The sequence below is a fragment of the Xylocopa sonorina genome, unplaced genomic scaffold (assembly GCF_050948175.1).
Source record: "Xylocopa sonorina isolate GNS202 unplaced genomic scaffold, iyXylSono1_principal scaffold0049, whole genome shotgun sequence".
Classification (NCBI taxonomy): domain Eukaryota; kingdom Metazoa; phylum Arthropoda; class Insecta; order Hymenoptera; family Apidae; genus Xylocopa; species Xylocopa sonorina.
In genome coordinates this window covers 654587-664577 of record NW_027490120.1, presented here as the reverse complement: position 1 = coordinate 664577, position 9991 = coordinate 654587, and positions in this window count along the sequence as shown.

The following is a 9991-nucleotide window of genomic DNA, read 5'->3' as shown; positions in this document are numbered from 1 at the left end:
ATGTATACCTCGCATACACTTCAAATGAATGTAAATGCCACACTTCCTTGCTAGGAAATAGCGATTGCAGATGTCTACGTATTGAAGCAATAGAGTTCTAACGCTTTTTGAAACGGGATGTCGCATCTCATTTCTATGTTTCATGATAAGATATAATATTAATTGCGAAGTGTCATGTATACCTCGTATTCACTCGAAATGAATGCAAGTGCGACACTTCCTTGCTAGGAAGTAGCGTGTGCAGATGTCTACGTATCGTAGCAAGCGTGTTATAATGCTTCTTAAAACGAGATATCGCATCTCATTTCTATGTTTCATGATAAGATATAATAATAATTGCGATGTGTCATGTATACCTTGTATTCACTTCAGAAAAATGTAAATGCGTCACTTCCTTGCTAGGAAATAGCGTTTGCAGATGTCTACGTATCGTAGCAATAGGGTCCTAATGCTTCCTAAAACGCGATATCACATCACATTTCTATGTTTCGTGATGGGATATAACATTCATTGCGAAGTTTCATGTATTCCTCGTATTCACTTCAAATGAATGTAAATGCGACACTTCCTTGCTAGGAAATAGCGTTTGCAGATATCTACGTATCGAAGCAATAGAGTTCTAATGCTTCTTGAAAGGGGATATCGCATCTCATTTCTATGTTTCATGATAAGATATAATATTAATTGCGATGTGTCATGTATACCTTGTATTCACTTCAGAAGAATGTAAATGCGACACTTCCTTGCTAGGAAATAGCGTTTGCAGATGTCTCTGTATCGAAGCAATAGAGTTCTAGTGCTTCTCAAAACGCGATATCGCATCCCATTTCTATGTTTCATGATAAGATATAATATTCATTGCGAAGTGTCATGTATACCTCGTACTCCCTTCAGAAGAATGTAAATGCGACACATCCTTGCTAGGAAGTAGCGTGTTCAGATGTCTACGCATCGAAGCAATAGAGTTCTAATGCTTCTTTAATCGAGATATCGCATCTTATTTCGATGTTTTATGATAAGATATAATATTCATTGTGCAGTGTTAGGTATACATCGCGTGCACTTCAAATGAATGTAACTGCGACACTTCCTTGCTAGGATATAGCGATGGCAGATGTCTACGTATCGAAGCAACAGTGTTATAATGCTTCTTAAAACGAGATATCGCATCTCATTTCTATCTTTTACGATAAGATATAATATTCTTTGCTGAGTGTCATGTGTACCTCGTATTCCTTTCAAAAGATTGTAAATGTGACACTTCCTTGCTAGGAAGTAGCGTTTGCAGATGTCTGCGTATCGATCCAATAGAGTTCAAATGCATCTTAAAACACGATATCGCATCTCATTCCTATGTCTCATGATAAGATATAATATTCATTGTGGAGTGTTATGTATACCTCGTATTCCCTTCAAATGAATGTAAATGCGACACTTCCTTGCTAGGAAATAGCGTTTGCAGATGTCTACGTATAGCAGAAACAGTGTTCTAATGCTTCTCGAAACGCGATATCGCATCTGATTTCTATGTTTCATGATAAGATATAATATTCAATGCGAAGTTTTATGTATTCCTGTTCAACACATCAAATGAATGTTAATGCGAAACTTCATTCCTAGGAAATAGCACTGCAGGTGTCTACGTATCGCAGCAATATAGTTTTAATAATACTTAAAACGCGATATCGCACCTCATTTCTATGTTTCATGATAAGATATAATATTAATTGCGAAGTGTCACTTATACCTCGCATACACTTCAAATGAATGCAAATGCGACACTTCATGGCTTGGAAATAGCGTTTGCAGATGTCTACGTATCGAAGCAATAGGGTTCTAATGCTTCTTAAAACGGGATATGGCATCTCATTTCTATGTTTGCTGATAAGATATAATATTCAATGCGAAGTGTCACGTATTCCTCGCATACACTTCAAATGAATGTAAATGCGACACTACCTTGCTAGGAAATTGCGTTTCCAGATATCTGCGTATAGATGCAATAGAGTTCTAATGCTTCTTACATCGCGATATCGCATCTGATTTCTATGTTTCGTGATAAGGTATAATATTCATCGTGGAGTGTTATGTATACCTCGTATTCACTTCAAAAGAATGTAAATGCGACACTTCCTTGCTAGGAAGTAGCGTTTGCAGATGTCTACGTATCGAAGCAATAGAGTTCTAATGCTTTTTAAATCGCTATATCGTATCTCATTTCTATCTTTCATGATAAGATATAATATTCATTGCGAATTGTTATGTATTCCTCGCATACACGTCAAATGAATGTAATATGCGACACTTCCTTGCTAGGAAATAGCGTTTGCAGATATCTACGTATCGAAGCAATAGAGTTCAAGTGCATCTTAAAACGCGATATCGCATCACATTTCTATGTTTCATGTTAGGATGTAATATTCATTGCGAAGTGCCACTTATGCCTCGCATACACTTCAAGTGAATGTAAATGCGACACTTCCTTGCTAGGAAGTAGCGTTTGCACATGTCTACGTATCGAAGAAGTAGAGTTCTATTGTCCCTTAAGTCGCGATATCGCATCTCATTTCTACATTTCATGATAACATATAATATTCATTGTGCAGTGTCATGTTTATCTCGTCTACACTTCAAGCGAATGTAAATGCGGCACTTCCCTGTTAGGAAATAGCGTTTGGAGATGTCTAGGTATCGAAGCAATAGAGTTCTAATGCTGCTTAAATCGCGATATCGCATCTCATTTCTATGTTTCATGATAAGATATAATATTCATTGTACAGTGTTATGTATACCTCGTATTCACTTCAAAAGAATGATAAAGCGTCACTTCCTTGCTAGGAAATAGCGTTTGCAGATGTCTATGTATCGTAGCAATAGAGTTCTAATTCTTCTTAAAACGCGATATCGCATCTCATTTCTATGTTGCATGATAAGATATAATATTCATTGTGCAGTGATATGTATATCTCGTCTACACTACAAAAGAATGTAAATGCGACACTTCCTTGCTAGGAAATAGCGTCTGCAGATGTCTACGTATCGAAGCAATAGAGTTATAATACTTCTTGAAACGAGACGTCGCATCTCATTTCTATGTTTCATGATAAGATATAATATTCATTGCTAAGTGTCATGTATACCTCGTATTCACTTCAAAAGAATGTAAATGCGACACTTCCTTGCTAGGAAATAGCGATTACAGATGTCTATGTATCGTAGCAATAGAGTTCTAATGCTTCTTAAAACGGGATACCGCATCTCATTTCTATGAGTCATGATGAGATGTAATTTTCATTGCGGAGAGTCACTTATACCTTGCATATACTTCAAATGAATGTAAATGCGACACTACCGGCCTAGGAAATAGCGTTTGCAGATGTCTACGAATCGTAGCAATAGAATTCTAATAGTTCTTGAAACGCGATATCGAATCTTATTTCTATGTTACATGATAAGATATAATATTCATTGCGAAGTGTCACTTATACCACGCATACACTTCAAATGAATGTAAATGCCACACTTCTTTCCTAGGAAATAGCGTTTCCAGATGTCTACGTATCGAAGCAATAGAGTACTATTGCTTCTTAAACCAAGATGTCGCATTTCATTTCTATGTTTCATGATAAGATATAATATTCATTGCGAAGTGACATGCATACCTCGTATTCACTTCAAAAGAATGTAAATGCGACACTTCCTTGCTGGGAAATAGCGTTCGCAGATCTCTACGTATCGTAGCATTGGAGTTCTAATGCTTCTCAAAGCGGGATATTGCATCTCATTTCTATGTTTCATGGTAAGATGTTATATTCATTGCGAAATGTCTTGTATACCTCGCATACACTTCAAATGAATGTAAATGCGACACTTCCTTCCTAGGAAATAGCGTTTCCAGATGTCTACGTATCGAAACAATAGAGTTCTAATGCTTCTTAAATCGGGATAAGGCATCTCATTTCTCTGCTTCATGATAAAATATAATATTCATTGCGAAGTGTCATGTACACCTCGTATTCACTACAAAAGAGTGTAAATGCGACACTTCCCTCCTAGGAAATAGCGTTTGCGGATGTCTAAATATCGAAGCAACAGAGTTCTAATGCTTCTTAAAAAGAGATAACGCATCACAATTCTATGTTTCATGATAAGATTTAATATTCATTGTGGTGTGATATGTATACCTCGTATTCACTTCAAAACAATGCGAATGCGACACTTCGTTGCTAGGAAATAGCGTTTGCAGATGTCTACATATCGTAGCAATATAGTTCTAATGCTTGTAAAAATTCGATATCGCATCCCATTTCTATGTTTCGTGATAAGGTATAATACTCATTGCGGAGTGTTATGTATACCTCGTATGCACGTCAAAAGAATGTAAATGCGACACTTCCCTGCTAGGAAATAGCGTTTCCAGATGTCTACGTATCGAAACAATAGAGTTCTAATTCTTCTTAAAACGAGATATCGCATCTCATTCCTATGTTTCATGATATGATATAATATTCCATGCGATTGGTTATGTATATCTCGTCTACACTTAAAAAGAATGTAAATGCGACACTTCCTTGCTAGGAAATAGCGTTTGCAGATGTCTACGTATCGTAGCATTAGTGTTCTAATGCTTCACAAAACGCGATATCGCATCTCTTTTCTATGTTTCATGATAAGATATAATATTCATTGTGAAGTGTTATGTATACCTCGTATTCATTTCAAACGAATGTAAATGCGACACTTCCTTGCTAGGAAATAGCTTTTGCAGATGTCTACGTATCGTAGCAATAGGGTTCTAATGCTTCTTAAATCTCGATATCGCATCTCATTTCTATGTCTCATGACAAGATATAGTAGTCATTGCGAAGTGTCATGTGTACCTCGCATACACTTAAAATGAATGTAAATGCGACACTTCCTTGCTAGGAAATAGCGTTGGCAGATGTCTACGTATCGGGGGAATAGAATTCTAATGCTTCTTAAAACGAGATATCGCATCTCAATTCTATGTTGCTTGATAAGATATAATTAACATTACGTAGTGTCATGTATACCTCGTATTCACTTCAAAAGGATGTATATGCGACACTCCCTTGCTAGGAAGTGGCATTTGCAGATATCTACGTATCGTAGCATTGGAGTTCTAATGCTTCTCAAAACGCGATATTGCATCTCATTTCTATGTTTCATGGTAGGATGTAATATTCATTGCGAAATGTCTTGTATACCTCGCATACACTTCAAATGAATGTAAATGCGACACTTCCTTGCTAGGAAATAGCGTTGGCAGATGTCTACGTATCGAAGCAATAGAGTTCTAGTGCTTCTTAAAACGAGATATCGCATCTCTTTCCTATGTTTCATGATATGATATAATATTCTTTGCGATTGGTTATGTATATCTCGTCTACACTTAAAAAGAATGTAAATGCGACACTTCCTTCTAGGAAATAGCGTTTGCACATGTCTAGGTATCGTAGCAATAGAGTTCTAATACTTCTTAAAAAGCGATATCGCTCCTCATTTCTATAATTCATGGTAAGATATAATATTCATTGTGAAGTGTTACGTATACCTCGTATTCACTTCAAAAGAATGTAAATGCGGCACTTCCTTGATAGTGTCACGTCCGGCGAAATAATTTTTCGTTTATCCGGAGGCTTCACGACACGAGCCTATTTATACGGTTTTCGGTCCGCGGGAACGCGTTACGACCGGGTCCGATATTTTTGGCTTACGCGACGCGGTAAAAACACTCGCGATATGATGGAAAAGCCTTACCTTTCGCTGGCTTCAGTCTCGATACGCAGGTAGAATGTGCCTCGACGGTCGTTGGTAGGTATCGATACAGCGATCGGTCGGTTAATGTTGACGGTGACTTTGATTAACTTCCAGCAAAACGGGAAACAGCGGTCTGGATGCAGAGTAGATTCAGCGAAGACTGTGGATATTGCAGAGACGTTGGCTGCAGAGGCAGGCGAATCGGCGTTGTTCGGCGTTTCGGAAAACTGTGACTGAACCGGAACGATGACGACAGGTTGCTGCGGTACGAGGACCCGGGGTGTATCTCCCAGGTATTCACGAGCAAGTGAACGAATAAAATTCTTACGACCCGCGCGTCGTGTTCCTCGCGAACCGGATCCACATTTCATTCACCCAGATTTCTGTACCTTCAGGCAATGTTCAGAAGGATAAGCGGCGGTCCGCTCTATAGCAACGTCGCAAAGCTGAGTTCTATACTCCTTCAAGGTGAAAAAACGCAACCCAATTGTTGGAAGGAACACGTCGTAGAATTTGTAGTTTAAGAATAATGTTTTAACGTAAGAACTAGTATATTATGTTTAGATTTAGTAATTATTGGAATAGGAACTAGTAGAGCTGGTAAAAGAACTTGTAGATTGGATTTAGTAACTAAAGTAAAGTATATTGTAAGTTAAAGTGTACAAAAGTGAAATTATTCTAAGTTAGAACTAGTAAAATGGAAATAGCAACGCGTAGCCTAGACCCCACATTGAGGCGGCTTGAGATGGAAGATCGATGTAAAACTCTAGAAGCCCGAGGACTCGAATGTGTCTCTCGAGGCGCGTCTGGGACCTCCTCAGTTCGCGAGGCGCTACGGTCGCAGCCGCTCGTGGTAGGGTGCGCGCGGTCCAGCGAGTGGGGACTCGCGGCTCGTGGTGGGGCTAGCGGCGCGTGCCGATAGCCTGGGCGCATCTAGCGTCTAATCTTAAGAATAAGGACTTAGAATTACATGTGTGTTGTGGTGTGTTACAATTCGTGTCGAGTACTTATATCTATGAGCGTTATAGACTTATTCTAGAAATAGTATGTAGATTCAGGCAACGTAGATTCCCTGAACTGGAAAAGTACCCATTGCGGCGACGGACTGCGGCATCTTCTCTCTGTTGGGCGGAATTCCTGATGAGAGGGCGATAGGGTTGCTCGTAGGTGCGAGCGAGACAGCGGTCCTTGCAGGTACGACTGAGTGCGTGCGGTCGTGCGCGCGCAAACTCTGCTGGTTGCCGATACTTCAGGCGAGTATTGCAGGCTGCCTGTGTCCAGGGGTCGATACTGGAGGTTCCGAGGATGCTGACGTATGTAATGGGTGGCAGGCGCTACGCCTGACGTCACACTAGGAAATAGCGTTGGCAGATGTCTACGTAACGAAGCATTAGAGTTCTAATGCATCTTAAATCGCGATATCGCATTTCATTTCTATCCCTCATGAAAAGATATAATATTCATTATGCAGTGTTATGTATATCTCGTCTACACTACAAATGAATGTAGATGCGACACTTCCTTCCCAGGAAATAGCGTTTGCGGATGCCTACGTATCGAGGCAATAGAGTTCTAATGCTTCTCAAAACGCGATATCGCATCCCATTTCTATGTTTCATGATAAGATATAATATTCATTGCGAAGCGTCATGAATACCTCGTATTCACTTCAAAAGAATGTAAATGCGACACTTCTTTGCTAGGAAGTAGCGTTTGCAGATATCTACGTATCGAAGCATTAGATTTCTAATGCATCTTAAATCGCGATAATGCATCTCATTTCTATGTTTCACGATAAGATATAATATTCATTCTGCAGTGTTATGTAGACCTCGTATTCACTACAAAAGAATGTAAATAGGACACTTCCTTGCTAGGAAATAATTTCTGCAGATGTCTACGTATCGTAGCATTAGTGTTCCAGTGCTTCTCAAAACGCGATATCGCATCTCATTTCTATGTTTCATGATAATATATAATATTCATTGCGAAGTGTCATGTATACCTAGCATACACTTCAGACGAATTTAAATGCGACACTTCATTGCTAGGAAATAGCGTTTGTAGATGTCTACGTATCGTAGCACTGGAGTTCTAGTGCTTCTTAAATCGCCATGTCGCATCTCATTTCTATGATTTATGGTAAGATATAATACTCATTGCGGAGTGTCATGTATACCTCGTATTCACTTCAAAAGAATGTAAATGCGACACTTCCTTGCTAGGAAATAGCGTCTGCAGATATCTACGTATCGTAGCATTAGAGTTCTAATCCTTCTTAGAACGCGATATCGCAACTCATTTCTATGTTTCATGATAAGATATAATATTCATTGCGAAGTGTCTTGAATACCTCGCATACACTTCAAATGAATGTAAATGCGACACTTCCTTGCTAGGAAATAGCGTCTGCAGATGTCTACGTATCGTAGCATTAGAGTTCTAATCCTTCTTAGAACGCGATATCGCAACTCATTTCTATGTTTCATGATAAGATTTAATATTCATTGTGGAGTGTTATGTATACCTCCTATTCACTTCAGAGGAATGTAAATGCGACACTTCCTTGCTAGGAAATAGCGTCTGCAGATATCTACGTATCGTAGCAATAGAGTTCTAATGCTGCTTAAAACGCGATATCGCATCTCATATCTATGTATCATGATATGATATAATATTCATTGCGAAGTGTTATGTGTTCCTCGTCTACACATCAATTGAATGTAAGTGCGACACTTCCTTGCTAGGAAATAGTGTTTGCAGATGTCTACATATCGTAGCAATAGACTTCTAATCTTTCTTAAAACGCGATATCGCATCTCATTTCTATGTTTCACGATGAGATATAATATTCATTGCGAAATGTCACTTATACCTCGCATACACTTCAAATGAATGTAAATGCGACTGTTCCTTCCTAGGAAATAGCGTTTGTAGATGTTTACGTACCGAAGCAATAGAGTTCTAATGCTTCTTCAAACGGGATATCGCATCTCATTTCTACGCTTCATGATAAGATACAATATTCATTACGAACTGTCATGTATACCTCGTATTTATTTCAAAAGAATGTAAATGCGACACTTCCTTACTATTGAATGGCGTTTGCAGATGTCTACGTATCGTAGCAATAGAGTTCTAATGCTTCTTAAAACGCGATATCGCTTCACATTTCTATGTTTCATGATGAGATATAATATTCATTCCGAAATGTCACTTATACCTCGCATACACTTCAAATGAATGTAAATGCGACACTTCCTTGCTAGGAAATAGCGTTTGCAGATGTCTACGTATCTAAGCAATAGAGTTCTATTGCGTCTTAAATCGCGATATCGCATCTCATTTCTATGTTTCATGATAAGATATAATATTCATTAGGAAGTGTCATGTATACCTCGCATACACTTCAAATGAATGTAAATGCGATACTTCCGTGCGAGGAAATAGCGTTTGCAGATATCTACGTATCGAAGCAGCAGAGTTCTAATGCTTCTTAAAACGAGATATCGCATCCCATTTCTATGTTTCATGATAAAATAGAATATTCATCGTACAGTGTTATGTATACCTCGTATTCACCTCAATAGAATATAAATGCGACACTTCCTTGCTAGGAAATAGCGATGGCAGATGTCTACGTATCGAAGCAATAGTGTTCTAATGCTTCATAAATCGTCATAACGCATCTCGTTTCTATGGTTCATGATAAGATATAATATTCATTGTGCAGTGTTATCTATACCCCGTATTCACTTCAAAAGAATGTAAATACGATACTTCCTTGCTAGGAAATAGCGTTTGCAGATGTCTACGTATCGAAGCAATAATGTTCTAATGCTTCTTAAATCGTCATATGGCATCTCATTTCTATGTTTCATGATAAGATATAATATTCATTGTGCAGTGTTATGTATACCCAGTATTCACATCAATAGAATGTAAATACGACACATCCTTGCTAGGAAATAGCGTTTGCAGATGTCTACATATCGTAGCAATAGAGTCCTAATGCTTCTTGAAACACGATATCGCATCTCATTTCTATGTTTCATTATAAGAAATAATACTCATTGTGGAGTGTTATGTGTTCCTCGTCTACACTTCAAGAGATTGTAAATGCGACACATCCCTGTTAGGAAATAGCGTTTGCATATGTCTACGTATCGAAGCAATAGAGATCTAAAGCTTCCCAAAATGCAATATCGCA